This window comes from Phyllostomus discolor, chromosome 10 (genome assembly GCF_004126475.2).
Source record: "Phyllostomus discolor isolate MPI-MPIP mPhyDis1 chromosome 10, mPhyDis1.pri.v3, whole genome shotgun sequence".
Classification (NCBI taxonomy): Eukaryota; Metazoa; Chordata; class Mammalia; order Chiroptera; family Phyllostomidae; genus Phyllostomus; species Phyllostomus discolor.
In genome coordinates, this window is record NC_040912.2 from 92,644,114 (window position 1) to 92,662,408 (window position 18,295).

General features: G+C 62.0%; 1 protein-coding gene across 1 annotated transcript in view; it reads right to left on the bottom strand.

Annotated features, from left to right (window-relative positions):
• The window catches only part of PRKAG2 (protein kinase AMP-activated non-catalytic subunit gamma 2), a 178,945-nt gene that overhangs the window by 159,286 nt on the left and 1,364 nt on the right, over nucleotides 1–18,295 (bottom strand).

Here is an 18,295-nt window from a genome sequence, read left to right on the forward strand (position 1 = left end):
GCCTCTGCCTCTGCCCTCTCCCGGCCTCTCTCTGTGCGTCTGTGTCTCTCTTCCCACAAGGACACCGTCATCCAGGACCAGCGGCTCCCCTGTGACCTCGTCCGAACAAGTCCCTCCCGGGGGTCCCGGGGGCACGACTCTGCTCCTCACCCCCACTGTTGCTGAACGGTCCAGTCAGGGGGGGCTGCTCTGGGCACGCTGCCGTTTTTTCCAGAGGACGGTGTGGCCATCACAGAGTGGACACTGCAGGGCTGCAGGGCACGGGGTGGCGTCACCGTGGGCCCAGGGAGCCCGACGCTGGCAGCCCGGTGACCGCAGAACGAGGCAGGCTGGGGCCCTGGGACCCGAGCCAGAGGTCGTCCGAGCCGGCACTATGGACTGCTTGCTGCCCTGGGGCAGTGGGGGTTCGCCCTGCGTGTCCAGGACGAGCCAGGTCCCCCTGCCTCAGGGGACTCACGAGTACTTCACTGACAGGACCCCCCCCACCAAAGCTTCCCCTGGAAGAAGGGAGCCAATGTGCCTGTTTACCAACATCGCAAAGGACCCCGCGGGCAAACGTGAAATCCCTTTATCTTAGAGAGGAAAATGGGCACAGCAGACAGAAGGTCACCGTGCTGTGCTCGACCCCGGGGCAACCAAAAGGGTGGGAGATTGGGGCTCCCAGGTGCGGTCGGCCTCGCTGGGTAAACCAGCCGGCGCTCACAGGCAGCGGGAACCCCTGAGCCCGGACTTGAACCCAGGTGGCCAGACCCTAAGACCCTTAAGTTCCCAGAGTCCCTCAGACTCACTGTCCTCCGCTGTCCTGTGTCCAGGAAAGAACACGTCCCCTCCCCCGCCCGCCACCGTCCTGTTGCCAGGGCGTCTGCCAGGGACACACGGAGGGGTGACTGACTCAGGTTCCACCGTGTGTCCGCTTTGGAGCCCAGGAGAAAAGGGAAGATGGGGGTGCAGGTGGGGGTGGGGGGTCTGGCCCTTCCCGCCCGGCTGCTGGGAGTCTCCCGCCCGGCTGCTGGGAGTCTTCCTGGAAGCTAGATCTGAGGGCTGCGAATCAGAGGTCGTCAGTGAGCTGTGGCCTATGACCCCAGGCTGGCCCCTCAGCCTCCAAGGTCACGTTCCACCTGCTTCCCCCCCAGAAGTGGGGAAGTGGGAGGGAGGGGGCCAGAGTGAGCCCACATCCCCTCTGGCAGCGGCGGCAGGAGCGTGAGCCGGGAATCCTGTGAAACATCTCCAACAAACAAGCTGTTGACTTCCACCCGGCCCCCCTCCCCTGCCGCCCCGCACCCCAAGACAACTGTCGAGCACCGGGCCTTTAACAGCCTGGTGCGGAAACACTGAAGAACAAACACGAAGTGAAGGAACTCAGCGATGGCCGGGGCTCAGTCTGGTGACGACCACAAATGGGTGCCTCGTCCCAGGCCAAAAAAATCGGGGCGCACGGCTTTCCAGAGCTGGAGCCCGAGTGAGGCCTTCCTGCTGCTGGAACGCCCTCGGGCGGGCGTTCTGCTGCTCGAACCTGTTTCCCCCTTGGAGGCCCTTGGGTTTGGGGCCTCTGGCACGAAAGTTGCTTCTGCTTTTGGCCGGCTACTTCCTCTTTTCTGGAACCTGCTGGGTGCACCCCCACTCACACCCCCCCCCCACCCCGCTGCCCCAGCCCCAGACAAGGGCAGCTGCTCCTGCAGCCTCTGACCTGGGCTCCAGGACCCCGAACCACAGCTCCACAGAGCAGGGTGGGCGGGGGTGGGGGGACGGGGGTGGGGGGTGTTCTTTTTTCCCAACGCTGTTCTGTGTCTTTCCAGAGCTAGGTACCAATGAGATGCATTCCCCTGTTCAGCGAAAAGTACTGGCTTTTGTTTTCATCCTCACTGTCTCACCGTGAACCCTTGACATCCTGGGGGGCCCCAAAGGCCACCACACTCCTAGGGCGTCGGCCCTGGCTGGAGGGGCGGGGGTGGGGGCCAGCCAGGAGGACCAGGCCCCCACACACTGCACATCCAAATGTCTTACTCCGTGTCACTCTCTCCCGTGGACTGAGCGCACCGTCAGGCTGGGCACTTCTGACACCCACGCAGTCCTCGGACCCCTCTGTGCAGAGGCAAAGGGAGCTGGGGTCATGCCCTGTCTCCGCCTGGGTGAGGGGCTCCCCTCCTCTCCCCTCACCCCAAGGGCGGGAGGCGGCTCCAGTGAGGCCCGTGGAGGGCAGGCCCCGCCGGTCTCCAGCACCTCCCTGCTCGTCCGGGTCTCTGACACGCGCCCTAAAGCAGCCGGTCCTCCGTGAAGATTGCGCAAGGACCAGGGGACAGCCGCCTCCAAGCGCAGAGCCCAGAAAAGGGAAGAGACGGTTTCGGGGAAAAGGGAGGGGACAGGGATCAAAAATCACAGGCTTGGCAATAAAATCATTTCTATTTCTGAAACCGAGCCGTTTAACAACGGTCCCTGCGTACATTTTTTGTAAGTTGGACAGTTTTATGTGGGGAGTGGGTCAGAGACTGGGGCACGTGTGGTAAGACTGTCATTTTCAGGTTAAGAGGGGGGGGGGCCATCACCACCGGCTTTTCCCCGCTGAGGAAGCCGGACGCAGGGCGGGGAAGAAGGGCCGAGACTCAGGCCCTCAGCACGGCCGAGCTGGCGCCAGACTCGGCCCTCCTGGCTCCCCGAGGCTCTGGGCGTGGGGACTGCTCGGAATGGGGGTCCCTGCCCTCTGTGCCACCTCCTCTGACCCCCAAAGCACCCCCTGGAGGAGGAGACTTGAGCACAGAGCCAGGGGACAAGCAGGGCTCAGGTGCTCGGCAGACACCGTCCCTCTGCGAGGGTGGTGATGGCTCCAGGACCCGGTGCCTCCCGGGCTGAGGCCCAGCCCTGCGATCCCAGCCGCCCCACCGTCCACAACACCCGGCCGTCCCCACCCCTGCACACCCCGCCCCCGCCCCCTGCCGTGGGCAGTGGGACGTACACACCCAGGAGACAGCGGGAAGACCAGGTGCGTGTGGGATGCAGCATCAGGGAGGGGGGCGGGGGAAAGGAAGGAGAAGCGGGGTAGCCATCAGAAGGGCCGGGAACGGAGCCCAGCGCCACAGCGCCACCCGCACACACACAGGCCACGGGGATCTGCGTGTTCCTTCGCTCGTGCGGGGCGCACGGAGTCCCAGCGGCTCGCGTGCAGGCGCTGCCTCCCTTGCAGAGGGACGCTGCGGCGCAGGGGGGTGAGCTGCCCTGCAGGGAGGAGAACCGGCGGCCGCCACGGAGAAACCCGGCGGGTGGGGCGGGGCGGGGCGGCGTGGGAGTGAGGCTGCGCCCCCCGCCGGGAGCAGTCCTCGCCCCTCCGGACAGGGCCACCCCGCTCGCTCCTGGGGACTCCCCGCCCCTGCAGCCAGCCAGTGAAGAAGGGGGCGTTGGATCGTCACACCTCGTGCGAGCTCGCTGCGCGCCGGGCGCTTCCGGTGACGTCAGTCACTGCCCCCACCGGCCCCGGGGAGCGCCCCAGCTCGCCGTCATGGCCTTTACGAGGGAGGGTCCCCGGAGCACACACGGGTGACAGGCCGCACCCAGGCCGCGAGGGCCGCCTCACCCCGTCCGGGTTCGAAGGGGAAGTGAGAGGCAGTCTCGCGGGGGCGGCGCGTGGGATGTGGACACAGCCACGCCTGCTTCCCACGGCGGCCTCGCCCCTCCCCAGCCCAGCCGCGCCCCCTGGGCACGCCACTCGGCCCACCTGAGCCTCAGTTTCCCCAGCTGCAAACACGGGGCAATGATAGGAACCAGGCAGCCTGGGCCAGGTGGCTCGGATGATTGGAGCGTCGTCCTGTACACCAACGGGTTTCCAGTTCAGTTCCCGGTCCCGGCACGTGCCTGGGCTGCAGGTTTGATCCCCGGTCAGGGAGGAACGCTCGAGTTTCTCTCTCACACGGATGTTTTTTTCTCTCTCTCTCCCTACCTCTGACTCTAAAATCAACTTTTTAAAAATCCTTCGGTAAGGATTTTAAAAAATAATACGGATCAGACAGAGCTGACCAAGAGTTAAACGACAGAATATGGGACAGGGACTGTCGTGGTGCCGAGTAGCTAACCTGGTGCTTAAGAGATGACCATTTCTGCCCTGGCTGGTGTGGCTTAGTGGACTGAGCTCCAGCCTATGAACTAAAGGGTCGCCAGTTCGATTCCCAGTCAGGGCACATGCCCGGGTTGTGAGCCAAGTCCCCAGTAGGGGGTGCACAAGAGACAAACACACATTGATGTTTCTCTCCCTCTCTTTCTCCTACCCTTCCCCTCTCTCTAAAAATAAATAAATAAAATATTTTTTTTAAAAAAAGAGAGAGATGACTATTTCTGACTTCACTCACAGGCGACCTCACAGTCGGAGGGACACGCAGATCGGCCTCGGGCACCAGGGACATGTCCCCATGGGAACTCGCCTCACCGGTGCCTCCTGGCTGGTGTGGCAACCGCAGGGAACAGAACTGGGTCAGAAGGCAGGTTTTTCAAGCTTGGTGAAACCGAGCCGCGATGAGACAAAGGACGGGAAGAGATAAGGGCAGGAGAGCAAAGACACAGGAAAGCGGACGACGAGAGAAGCCCCTGGTTCGCAGCCAGGGGTCCGAGGGTCAGTCCTTCTATTTCGGCCTTACGTGAAAGCTGGTACTCCTTCCGGGAATCCGAAGACAAACCAGTACAGTTGTTGGACAGCGGCATTAGGAAAAAAACACTAAAACCCATCAGTTCTCACTGAGCCAAGGGCTGCTCATTGCTGTAAAACCATGTTTGCTGAGGCCCCGACTGGGCAGCTCTGCTGGTCAGAGCATCGTCCTCATACAACGAGGTTGCAGGTTCGATCCCCGCTCAGGGCACATACGAGAGTCAACCAATGCATGAATAAGTGGAACAACAGATCGATGTTTCTCTCTCTAGCTTTCTCTCTCTCCCCAAAACAATTAATCAATAAAATTTTATTTTTCAGAAAAAGGTTTGCTGGGAATGGAGGGTGGTTAGAAGCAGGGGCTGTGAAGGTAAGTCAGGGCCGGGAGACGCTCCGCAATGCAGACCACCGAGGCTCACGGGGCTTGGTGCCGGGGGTCCACCTGGTGCCGGGCAGCTGTGCCCAAGGGGAGCCCATCGGCAGCTGCAGGTCCAAACCATGACTTCAGACGTGAGCATCTGTCATCAGCCCAGAGCAACGGTTGGAGGGAGATGCCCCGGTCCCTTCCACGCACGCACGTCCTGTGGGCTGCAGGGCGCAGTGGTTTGGGGGTATGGGGGCACTGGAGCCTGGGCTCTGCATCAGAGATTTCCCACCTGGAGAATGGGGACAATGATGGCATTGGGTCATGAGGCTTGAGTTAGCTGATGCACAAACATGCCCAATTCGAAATGAGTCCGGCCCCTCTCCTCTCCCCCACACTCGAGGGGAAGGAGCTGGGACACTTTGCTTGCTCAGAAAGTCCTGCCTCCTAGGGGGTGGGACCTGCACCATGACAACCGCCTGATGCCACTGCAGCTGGAAGATGAGGCGCCCTTGGCGTTCACTGTGGCTATGGCTGGGCGACCCGTGACATGAGCTTTCTCAAGATACAAGGACCTTCAGAACCAAAGGAGCCGCGGTGGAGGCTAGGAGAGCATGCAGGGAGTACCCGCTGTGTGGGTCACACTGGGCACTTTGAGGAGGGCCGGATGGGTGCAGGAGGCAGGAGACAGCCGGAGGGCCCGGCGCCTCCCCACCCCGAGGGTCCCCCGTCCTGCAAGACCGGGAGGCACACAGGTCCAACGGTCCCGGCCTCTGTCCGCCGAGGGGAGTATCCAGATCCCTCAGATCACAGGGAGCTCGGAGAACCAGGGCGCTCAGAGGAGGGGCTACATGCCGCCCGGCCTGTGTCTCTCCCGTCTGCCAAAGGAGAGATTCAGGAAACAGAGGCCCCTGTGGCCTCCAGCAGGGAGAGGTCACTGGGTTTGTGGGCAGTGCCGCTGGGCCACCTGCCCAGGGAATGTACTTCCTGGGTGCTGGCAGCCCTGGCACCAACAGAGCCACTTGGGAAGCGGGGCCCAAAGGCCGGTCCTGAGCTGAGTGCAGCGGCGAACACAGATGCCACAGAGAGACCAAGGCTCAGCGGTTCCCACCGAAAGGGCAGGAGTCACAGCGCTGCTCCTGGGGGACGTGTGACTCTCTGAGGACAAAGGTGGCGGTGGCGGTCGTGAACCGTGGTCTCCGCCCTTCTCTGGATTTGCACCAACTGGCCAGGAGGCAGCTGGGAGGGCTTCCAGGGGGAGGCCTGCGGAGGCAGGGGCGACACAGGGGCCACTCTGGAGCCCTGTGGGTACAGTGTCCCGCTTCCAGGTTCAACTTCCGCCCCCACCGCCCCAACTCTCAGCAGCCCCGCCCCCAAACTTGGCCTTCGGGTCTTAGGGTGGTCTTCCCCACGGGCCGCTTTCTAGGGGAGAGGACACCAGCATTCCCAGAGCAGCGTGCTCCTGCTTTTCACCCACGTGTCTCGTGTCGTCCTCCCCTCTGAGGTGGGATTGCGACCCACACTCACAGGCGGGAAATCTGGGGCCCAGAGAGCGGCAGGGAACTGCCCCCAGGACACTCCCTGGCTCCCAAACTCACGCCCCTCCCAGCCACCCTTGTGGGGAGCTCAGCAAAGGGCTCTGTTCTCACGAATCTGGTGCAAACGACCGTGAGGTCCACACGCCTGTCCCCTTGGTGCACGGAAGCTCCCGGCCTCCTGCAGCTGGAAGAGGGGGAGGGAGCGAGGGAGGCGGAGGGGCTGCCCTCTGACCTCGGGCCCTTATCCCCCTCGAGTTCAGCACCCCTACACCGGGGCGCCAGACCGCTTTCGAGTGCCATCTAAAATACCTCCTGCCACCTTTAGGGGGCTCTTAGCAGTCAATTAGTCTGAGCAAAAAGCCCACATAACTTCCCCATGTAGGAGATGCAGGAGAGAAAAACAAAAGCTCACACAATAACGTTCCTGGAAATTGTCCTCCAGCTGACCCACCACCGGTTTGTCTGAAAACGTTCGCCGTGCCATCGTTGGCTCCCCTAAGATTTGTCGAGAATCGATTCATTTGGATTGCTGGGAACTGGTTCGCACAGAGTGGACCGCGCATTTGGATTCTCAAAGACGCCACTTTTTTTTTTTTCCTTCCCACGGTGCTGCTTGGTTTCTGCTTTTTCTCACCATAATCAGGGGTCGGCCGCCTGGGAGCTAGTGCTTTTGGGGCCGGGACCTGAGGAGGTGTGGATGCGCCCCATCCTCAAAGGCGTGTTTGGTCTAATTAAGAAGGCCACTCTGCGGGAGGGGGCGGTCATCCCAGTTCCAGAAAGCTACATGGAGTCAGCTGAGGCCTTCGTTGTAAATCTCTCCCTCTGCCCGGCTCTGGCTTTCACTCTTCCCCCCGCCACTCAAGGGCCAAAACCACAGGCTAAGAATAGTTTGTAGGTCAAGGTAACAAAGGGCATTTGCTTATCATTAAACAAGGAATGCAATAACCAAATGGGTCCAGCTGACCTCAGGACATTTCATTGTAAACGCTAGGCCCACGTGCCCAGCCTGCAGAACTTTGCTTGGGGTCTCTCGTGGCCACGTCCAGGGAAGGAGGGGGTGGATGGAGGCCAGGCCAACGGTGCCAACCCGGGGCCTGGCTCTGCCCGGAAAAGACTCGGTGCTCCCTGCCCGCCGCCCATGGCGCTGGCTGTTGAGGCAGCAAAACACAGAGCTGCTTTGAAATCGTTTCTTGGCCCGACCTGAGGAGCAGGTGCTCCAGGCCGAGGGCCAGGGCGGGCCAGGGCTGATGGGGCTGGGGCTCTGTAGAAGCTCCCTCACCTGTGGCCACGATGCCAGCTGCCCAAGAGGGTCTTCTCCCCGCCTGGCACGCCCCGAGGAGAATCCCCAAGGTTCCCTCCCTGCCGTCCCACTGGCCAGACCCCGAACCTCTCAGAGCCGCATCCCCAGTTGCTAAGTGGCCCCGGGGCCCAGCCTCCACCCTCTCTGGCACACGGGGGCCTCCACGCACACCCAGGGCCACTTCTGCACCTGGCGGGGGAGCCACCTGGCCGAGCTCCCCCCTTCGGCCCATTGGGTTCCGCTGCTCGGCCTTTGCCTGTCGCTGAGCCCAGAAGATTCTTTTACCGGGGCCCCGAGGTCGTTCTGCAAATCTCAAAATACACTCCAGCGAGCAAAGGCGAGCAGCGAAGAGACAAGCGACCTCTCTGTTCCCCCGACACTGCCACTCATCCTTGGGGACCAGCCTGGCACGGGTCGGGTGGCACTGTGGCCGCCAGCCCAGCTTGGGAGGGCCAGGCCCCACTGCTGGTCCGTGGGCGTCTGCCCCCACCCTCACCGACAGGCGCCTGTGGGCCACCTGTCCCCGGGGAGGGAGCGCGGCTTCCCCACAGCCACGGGGCCGGAGCCTGACGGGGACCACAGGGTGCACGCTCGGGTGTGTGCATGTGTGTACAGAAACGGAAAGCGTAGCACAAATCATATACTCTACCAGGTATTAACTAGAGAGCATGTGATCCAATAGCACAGCTTATGTAATGCATTAACCTGTTTATGATCTTAAACTATTACCATATCATAACTGAGTAACGCATTAATGGATTATAGTTATGTATTCATATATTTTATTATGTATTAGTATCATTACATAGCAATGCAGTGAACTATTATCATATGTCAATAAGTATGTATGATATATATATACAGATTTGAGGAAGAATAAATGTTTGCTGTTTTAAGTCACTGCGTTCGGGATGTTTCAGTAGCAGCTGAAGTGAACTGAGTCGGTGCCCTGGGCCCGAGGTCCCTCTTGTGTGTGTGTGGGGGGGGGGGCCGGGCCGGGCCGGGCTGGGCCACGGGACACCCTGCGAGCCCTGCGGGGTGCCTGGCGCAGCAGGCTCCCGGGTCATGTTCCCCGACTTGGCGGGCAGCGGCCCTTCTGTTCCAGGCAGAAGAGCCAGCGTGAGATTTCCTGATTCCTGGTTTACTGTTTATTCTAATGTTTGGTTTCTCAAAAAAAAAAAAAAATTAGAAAGAACCAGAGACTAAGACCTATGGGATTACAGAAGACGGATGACTCCCTTTTGAGACAAGGAGAGTGGACAAATAGCCTTCCGTGACCTTCACCTCGAAAGGAACCGAATAGAGTCTGGAGGTCGGGTCAGCCCCAAGGGCAAGCCGCCGGACGGCAGCTGCAGGCCAGGGGTTTCGTCCTCCGGGCGCCCACCCCGTGGGTGGGGCCCGCCTACCCAGCAGTCCTGTCCCCTGACCTCAGGCTGCCTGGACGGGTCCCTGTCCCAGGCTTCAGGGGCCTGGGGCCGGGCGGGGCCGAGCTGAGCCACCAGAAAACCCAGGGAAGGGATTCCAAACACCAGACAGAGTTTTCTTGGCGGGTTGGGCAGGGATGGCTGCGAGCTGTCAACAGCTCACACTCCTCTCTCTACGGCCAAGATCGTAACACGGATAGCCGCAATCTTTCACAGGGCTCTTTCAGAGATGAAGAGAGACAGCGTATGGGAAAGCAGATGCCGGGCACACAGCAAGGGCTCCGTCGGTATCGGCTGCACCTGAGGACAACCGTGCCAGCCCGGATGCTGTCCGATCGTCAATAGTACCAACCAGTCCTAGCCACCGGGAGCAAAACACCCGTGGAGCTGCATCGGAGCTTCCAGGAGGCAGAAGGCTCTCTGGGGCGCGGCTCCTACCACGAGCCACAGACAAGAGCGGCCCTGGGTGACCGCAGCTTCCAGCCCAGGGCCCAGCGAGCGTCTGCTCGGCCAGGGCAGAAAGGAGCAGTGTGTGCGTGTGTGTGTGTGTGTGTGTGTGTGTGTTGGAGTCTTCAGGGGCAGGACACAGAGCAGGACCTGGACCTTGTGGGGCCAGAGACGCAGACCTGACCTGGAGGCAGGGAAAAGCAGGAGGCTCCGTGGGCCTGGCCCCACCCCCTTGGGCAGGACAGAGCTGACAGTTCTTGGCAGCCCCAGCTGTGCTCTGGGGGCTGGGACCCTGCCCTACGAGGTCCCTGGAGCTGCCGTGACGCAGCCCCACAAGCGGGGTGGCTCAAAACCACGGACACATGCTGGCACCCCACGGGCGCCCAAGGCTGCAAATTAAGGTGTCGCAGGGTCAAGCCCCTCCAAAACCCCTCCCAGCATCTGGCGGCCCCACGTGTCCATGTTTCGTGGCGGCATGGCTCCCGTGTCTGCCTCCGTGGTCACGAGATCTCCCCCCTGTGTCTCTGTGGCCAAACTTTCCTCTTCCCAGGAGGACACCCGCCGTCCTGGATGAGGGGCCGCACCCCACCTCCCTTCAGCTCGGCCAACAACATCTGTGAAGAACCTGCTTCCGAAACAGGCCACGGTCCCAGGTCCTGGTGGCTGGGACTTCCACGTGTCTTTCAGGGACACGATTCCAGTCACGACCTTGCTTCTCTTCACATCCTCAACGCCTAGCGCAGGGCCTGAGAAACAGACCAACCAGCCAGCTAGGGTCCGGTCCCAGCTCTACCCCTGCGTGACCATAAACACGGCCCCCCAAGACTCAGATCCCCCTTTCTTCACCAGCTGAGAAGTTGCCCCCTTGCTTTCTCAAATTCTCCCCTGGCCCCCGGTGCCCTTTTTTCCTGCCCTGCCCCTCCCGGCACGGCCCCGTACCAGACTCCGCACAAGGGGGCGAGTCCCCCCTACCCCGTGCCCCCACCGGTGGCTGGCAAAGCGGCCAGGTTTCCCGCTGCAGGCCCCAGCCTCTGCCCCTCCCAGGAGAAAAGGTGGGACCCCTGGGGTTCCCAAGAGCAAGCTGGCCACTGTCAAACACTCAGCAGCAGCCAGGTTGGAGTCTGGCTATCAAAGCCCAGAGGCGCTGGCAGCGGCCCCAAAGCCCGGGCGGTATCTGATGGGTCCCCGACAAGCCCTGAGTTGGCAGAGAAGGGCTTCCTGTGAGCAGGAAGGAAACGAGGGAGATCAAGTTATTCTCAAAGCACGCAGAAGAAGAAAGACGAGGGGGAGCTGGGCGAGCCAGTCCAACGCGGGGCTGAAGCGGGTGCAAGGGAGGCGCCTGGTTCCGCTGGGGGGAGCGCGGCCGGCTCACGGCCAGCACGTCCTCCCGCCTGCATGCGCTGCGCAGCGGGGTCTCGGGAACCCCCTGCGGGTGAGCCTCAGGGACGGGGCCTCACTCCCCGGGGGCTCCTCTGCCCGGCGCACGGCAAGGTCACGGCCAATCACCCAAGCGAATCGAAGACTCGGTTTCAACCCGGCTGCTCACTTCACTGGCCTTTGCACACGCCCCACGTTGTATAAGGCGTACGCACCCCCGGCAGGGCAGTGCAGTGGGTTAGAGCGCCCGCCCACTACGCCAAGCTTGTGGGTTCGATCCCCGCTCAGGGGACGTACAAGAGTCAACCCATACGTGCATAAATAAGTGGAGCAACAAATCCATATTTCTCTCTTTCTCTGTCTCCCCTCCTTCCCTAAAATCAATCAATCAATAATTTTTTTTCTTTTAAAAAGATGTTGAGCCCTGGCAGGTGTGGCTCAGTGGACTGAGCACCGGACTGTGAACCTAAGGGTCACCGGTTCGATTCCCACTCAGGGCACATGTCTGATTTGTGGGCCGGGTCCCCAGTCGGGGGCATGTAAGAGGCAACCACGTGTTGATGTTTCTCTCCCTTTCTCCCTCCCTTCGCCCCTCTCTAAAAATAAATAAATAAAAATAGATTTTTAAAAAATGACATTGACAACACTTTGGCATCTGGGTCGGTGTCGTGGGGTTACCACCAAGATGGGCTGGCCCACCATCTCACAAGAAGTGGGAGAGGCCGGCCTTTCACGAGCACTCACACGCACGGGTCCGGGTCTGAGGGAGGGCGAATGGAGGCCAATGGGGTGAAGGGGACCGGATTCTAGCCCGGCCCGTGAGAGTGCCTGCAGCCTCCTCGGGGACAGTGGCCACCCCCGTGAAAGGGCAGGGGTGGCCAGGAACAGACTGTGGCTGGCGGCAGCTGAACACAACAAAACAGGCAAAGTGAGAGAAAACACACAGTCACGACACGGCGTCATTTCCGGGCACACTTCTCTGCCTGGATGGGTGCAGAGGGCACGGACGGACCTAGAAGGTAGGCGAGGGAGGGCTGAGAAGGCCCCGAGCAGGACAACGTGCTCCCGAGTCCTTCCTGTCGCCGCCTGTACGCGGAGCACCACCAGAGTGCGACCCCCCCGCAGACCAGCACCAGCGTACGGAGCCCGCGGTTCTGCCAGAGGAGGGCAGCCCAGGGACCACGGGCAGAGCGGGACGCCGGCAAAGCACCGGGAGCCCCGACCAGTCAGCGAGGTGTGGCGAGACGCGAGACTGAGCCCACAGACCCCAGGGGGCCGCCGCTTCGTCTCTGTCCCCTGGCGGGAGAGACGCCCTCCGGGGAAAGAGGGGTCCGGGTGTCACAGCTGCATTTCTCGTCAGGCTGCTCAGAGCAGACGCACCGAGGCCCGCACCCGCTCTGCAGGGTGGAGCCTTCCCGCACCCGTGCCCCACCTGCCCGTTCCCTCCAGCGCCGGGCGGGCTCGGCGGAGCTGGCATCCAACCAGCACGCAGCGGGAGCCCACTCTCCGGCCGGCCGTTCGCCCACCCTGCCCACTCCTGGAGGGTCACCCAGGCCTGGGTGTAAACCCCAGGGCCTCAGCACCGTTCTGGGGGCTCTGTCACTGCATCGCTTGACTCCCGAAGGTCCCGATGTCATACGCTGGGCCCCCAAGAGCCTGTGCTCGGGGCACCCGAGACGCACTCAGCCACTGAGATGCTGAGTCAGGAAATATTCCAGTGTGGCCCCGCAGACGGGCCCCTGGCAGGCTCCCCGGCTGGGGCTGATCTGAACGTTTGTCTGTGTTGGAAGCCGAAAATGGACTACCTTTGCTCAACAGCCACTAGCCAAGGCTCTCTCTTCTCATCAACAGCCAGTCAAGTACAGATGACAGACAGACGCATGGACAGACAGATAGGCAGATACACAGATGGATGTGTGGATGGGAAGGGAGGGAGGGAAGAAGGGAGTAAAGAAGGAAGGAAGGAGGAAGGAAGGAAGGAAGAAGGAAGTAGAGAAGGAAGGAGGGAAAGGAGGAAGGAAGGAAGGAGGAAGGGAGGGAGGAAGGAAGGAAAGAGAAAGGAAGGAAGGGAGGAGGGAGGGAGGAGAAAGGGAGGAAGGAAGGAGGGGGGAGAAAGGAAGGAGGGAGGGAGGGAAGAGAAAGGAAGGAAGGAGAAAGGAAGGAAGGAGGGAGGGAGGAAGGAAGGGGGGAGGGAGGAAGGAAGGAGGGAGGAAGGAGGGAGGGAGGAGAAAGGAAGGAAGGGGGGAGGAAGGAAGGAAGGAAGGAAGGAGGAAGGAAGGAGGAGGAAGGAGGAAGGAAGGAAGGGGGAGGAAGGAAGGAGGGGGGAGGAAGGAAGGAGGGAAGGAGGGAAGAGAAAGGAAGGAGGGAGGAAGGAGGAAGGAAGGAGGAAGGAAGGAGGAAGGAAGGAAGGAGCAAGCTCATGGGGGCAGATGAAAGGGGTCGGCGTCACCACGGCGGAAGTTGGAAGCCAATTGCTGTGAAACCCACGTAGACGTGAGACTCCCACGGGAGCTCGTCAGAAGTGCAGAGCCACGGGCCCCACTCCTCAGAGGCCCTGACTCGGGAGGCCTGGGCTGAGGCCTGGGCTGAGGCCTGGGCTGAGGCCTGGGCTTCATATTTCAAACGTGGTTCTACTTGGGCTGGCCCAGGAGCCGCAGTTTGGAAAGCACGGCTCTAAACCCTAACCCTTGCTCAGGGTGGCCCCAACCGACCAAGGTCGAAGCTGAGGTCAAAACTGACGCCCTGCCTGTGCTGCAGGGCACGCAGGGCACCCCATTTCCCTTCCCAGGGGCCTCAGCCCCGGGCGTGTGGGCGGTGTGATGGGCACGCAGTCCCCCAGCCCTGGGGACAGGAGGGCAGCTCCTGCTCCCTCCCCCACTCCGGGCCGTGCCCCCTGCCCGGGCGAGTGCCCGAGCTAGTGGACGTGGCTGGAGGGAGCCTGCCGGTCACAGGCCCGTCACCAGCATGGAGGGCGCGAGGCTCCCCTCCGGAGGGACACACCGCAGGCGGTGGCATCACTTGGGGCGGCCGCCCACGCCCGGCCGAGGCTCCACAACCTTCTGTGACTGGCCCGCCGCTCCGGGCTCTATTTCCAGTTTGTCTCCAGCGACAGTGAGGGACCTCTGGGGCTCCTCTCCCGAGAGGCCCGGGAGCGTGTTCGTGAATACTTAACTGTCAGCAGAACAACACTGGCCCCTGGCTCCGTGGGCCCTGGGGCCCTGTGTGGGTCCTTCTCTCTACAGAGCCGTCCCCACGCCCCACCGGTCGCCTGCTTTGTCCCTGGCTCACAAACAGTTCCAACGACCCACCAGTCACCGGCCAACAGCCACCGATGAGCACAAGTCTGAGATGCACGGATTTCAGCGCAAACCGGGAAGCCGCTCTCTCTCAGGCGAAGAACGAGAAGACAGCAGGTTGGTCCCCAGCAGTAGCTTCTCTGGCAGGGTCCTGGCAGAACGCCACCCGCCGCGAACGAGTTATTTGCTAAAGCCAGTCCCTCCCTCTCACCGTTATCCCCGCGGCACATCAGCTCGGGTGGCTAAGAGCACAGGGAGCTCAGGCGAGGTGCCCGCTGGGCGCGCTGGGGCTCTCCGGACACTGCGCCCACCTTGCTGCTCCGTGGGCCCCTCGCGCCCCCGGGGGATCTGCATGTGGTCTTTCCTCCACCTTCTCGAACCCCTGACACCACCCCCAGGGGCGGGGGTACGGGATGCTTTCCCAGAAAGCTGACCCAAACCGCCTAAGAGACAGACTGGAAGTGGGCAAAGGCCGCATCCCGGGTTAGGCCAAGGGCCTTTCTCCCACCAATCGAGTTCAATGTTTGCGTTGCATTAGTTCGCCCTTCTAGCTCTCCATCACCCGTTGCAGCCGGCAGGCCCCAGGGCGCCCCCTGAAATGAATTCCCCTGTGCTGGCGCATCAGGCCAGCAGGAGCCACCGGGAGGAGGCCGGTGAGATGGTTAAGGAGAGCCGGGCCCGGGGTTGGAGGTTTGCAGACGGCACCTGCCGACCCGTTGGGTCACAGTTCTGACGATGCGTGGGGCTCGGGGGTGCAGACCGAAGCCGGTCACGTCCAGAAGGGATTCGCCCTGATTCAGAGAAGAAGAGACAAGCTGCGTGGACACCAGAGGCCCCCAGAGGCCCTGTCACCAAGGGTGACAATGGGTGTGACCGAGCGGCCCCACCCCGGGGCTGCCACAGTCGCACTGTCCTCAGCATCCCAAAGGTCCTTGGAAACGGCATCCTCGGGGCCCCAGGGACCGCCTGGAGCTGGGGGACCGGGAAGTAACTCCCCTCCGATGTGCCGCCGTCAGTGCGCGTCCACTGTGGCGGTGATCTGGCACATCATGGTCCCCAAGGACGTTTCCTCACACCGGACACCTGGATGCCATTCCCGTCTCCCCCGCCACTCACCTGGCCCCTGGGCTCACCCAGTCTCCCTCTGACACAGCACAGCTCCCCTCTGTCTGTCCCCTCTCGCCACTGCCGCCGGCCAGCCCTCGGAGCCTGACCTCTGGTTTTTACCAGGGCGGCTGCCTCGGTTTCCCCAACACCGACCCCTCTTCCCGTGACCCCCCCCCCCTTGGCGCGCTGCTACCAGGCTAAGTCTCAGAAAGCGTAGTTTCATCCCCTTTATTTGCTCCTTAGTTTAGATCCCCCCGAAGTGGACAGCAAGAGGACTCAGGTTCGTTCATTCATCCCCGGGGGTGGGGGTGGGGGTGGGGGGAGAATGAGCGGGGAAGCCGGACGTGCCAGCACACTGACGGATGGACAACCGTGGGGGGCTACCGGGCTGGCCCCCACAGGGACCCTCTGAAGCAGAACGCACGTCACAAGGGTCCACCTGCACCCCTCCCTGGCTGAGGGTCGCCCCTGATGGGGCGCACTCCCGACCCCAGCACTAGCGCAGACCGGCCTGCGGCACCCAGGAGGACCCCTCCGAGCCGGAGGCACGTGCGGACAGGGGCTGCGGCGTGGCGTGGGGCTGTCGGGCAAGGCTGCGGTGCACTTTGTCCGGGTGGGCCACCGCCACCCCCTCTTCTCAGCACCCACGGGTGGAGGCCCTCGCTCCCTGGGCCTGCCTTCCCGGCCAGGCCGCAGAGCACCCAGGTCAGCTGGGAGGTCGGCGAACAATAGGTCGCTTTTCAGTGCTAAGTTTATCCCAAGTGGTGCGCGGGGCATTCTTATACTAACAAGTTATTTGTTTGCCCTGGCTGGCGTGGCTCAGTGGACTGAGCACGGGCTGGGAACCAAAAGGTTGCTGGTTCGATTCCCAGTCAGGGCACATGCCTGGGTTGCAGGCCAGGTCCCCAGTTGGGTCCACACGAGAGGCAACCACACATGGATGTTTCTCTCCCTCTCTTTCTCCCTCCCTTCCCCCCTCTCTAAAATAAATAAATAAATAAAATCTTTTTTTAAAGTTATTTAAAAATTGTTAAAAATAGTTATTTGTCGTGTCTCTGAAATCCTACTTTAACCTGAGTACATTTAGCACCTTTCTTTGCTGAATCTGGCAACCCCACTGCAAGGCCCTCCTTGGCTGGCCTCAACCCTTTCTGGTTACTCCGGTTCCGAAACCCTTTCCTCCCCAAGCAGGGGATCCCCCTGGACCGGGGAGCAGCCGGCCAAGCCCCGGAGGCCGCGGGGGGTGCTGGAGCCGGTTCCCTGACAGGAGTAGCCCCGGGCTTCTCACCTGGTCTCCGTCCTGCCCACCATCTCCGGGCCTAGTGTCTCTCTGCCGCCTCGTCCTCCCCTCCCCTCTGAACGCAGGCACTGCCTGCACCTGTCATCGCACGCCCTTGGGTCGCCTGCCCGCGTCTGTCTTATTCCCCCAGTGCGATCGGGACTCTTGCCTGGCCCAGCTTGCTGATCGAGACCCCCGGGGCCCTGTGAGGGTGGAGACGGCAGCCCCGTTCGCCCCCAGAGCTCACACCCCCCCCCACCCAAGCCCTGGGCACATGCAGGGAGATGACCCAGGAAGCAGCCCTGAGGGCCGGGGCTGGATGGATCAGGCAGCCAAGGTCACCGCCAGCAGCAGCAGGTGGTCAGAGGACCCGAACTATGTGCTGGCTTTTCCAGGTCCTCAGCCGGGCCTCTCAGCCCTTCCCCAGGTCTGGATTTCCTCCCGCATCACCAGCAGCCCCTGCCGCCGCCCCCCCACGCCAGTGCCCCCCCCAGCACCCCGCATGCGCCCTCCACGCCGCACGCAGCCTCTCGGCAACATGGTCTGTGCCCTGGACAGGGTCGGCTTCTCCCCTGTCTCTCTCTCTCTCTCTCTCTCTCTCTCTCTCGCGTCAGGTGCTCTGATGTGGACGTAACAGCAGCATATTCACGTAACACTTGAAATTCGTAAGAGCTTCCCCGGGAATTATTGTACGGAAACATCCCCAGGAAGTAGGGGGCGAAGAATGATGACCTCGGCGGACAAAGGGGAGACGCGGAGGGGGGTGAGATGGCTAACTGCAGTGACCACTGCTCTGGGGGGCTTTGGGGGGGCACTGACAAACCTTTCACATCAGCCATGTCAACGGGAATATTTCAGTTTCAGATAGAATGCTGATTCAGAAGACTACTTCTTCATGCATATTTTTGGGGTCACCACACTAGTGGCCACACAACAGCCTGGGGTCCAGTCACCTGCTCCCTGAGTTTCCCTCTGACTAAGGAGGAGTGGTCACTGCACCCCAGCTTTAAGCTGCTCCCCAAGTCCTCATCAGATGTCTGGGGTCGGCTCCAGGGACCCTACCCTTCCTCACCCACAGACAGGAGAGGGGGAGCTGTGTTCCACAGACCCCGGAGAAGAGTGGCCAGTGGCCCGCCCCAGCCCCACCCTGTCGCTGTCAGGAAGGACCATGGTGATCAGATCGTCGGTAATGAGGTGTGGAAGCAGCTCACCGCGCATTCCCCGCACCCCCGCGCCCAAGACCGGCGAGAGAGCAAAATCACCTTCTCCGTGGAGCCTTCCGCTCTGTTGTGTGTGAGTGTGTGTGTGTGTGAGTGTGTGTGCGCGCGTGCAAACGTTTACTTGGTTGGTGGAGGACAGGGGTGTGACCCGGGTGGGGTTTTCCTCGGGGTGAACTTGAGAGCTGAGCCCCGTCCCGTCGCCGGGTCCCCCGCGGGGAGGCTGCGACAAGTGGCGGCAGCGGCGGCGGCGGGCTACCTGGGCAGGCCAGCCCCCGGGGCGGGGAGGGGGCGGGCGGCGGGGCGTCCCCCCCACCCG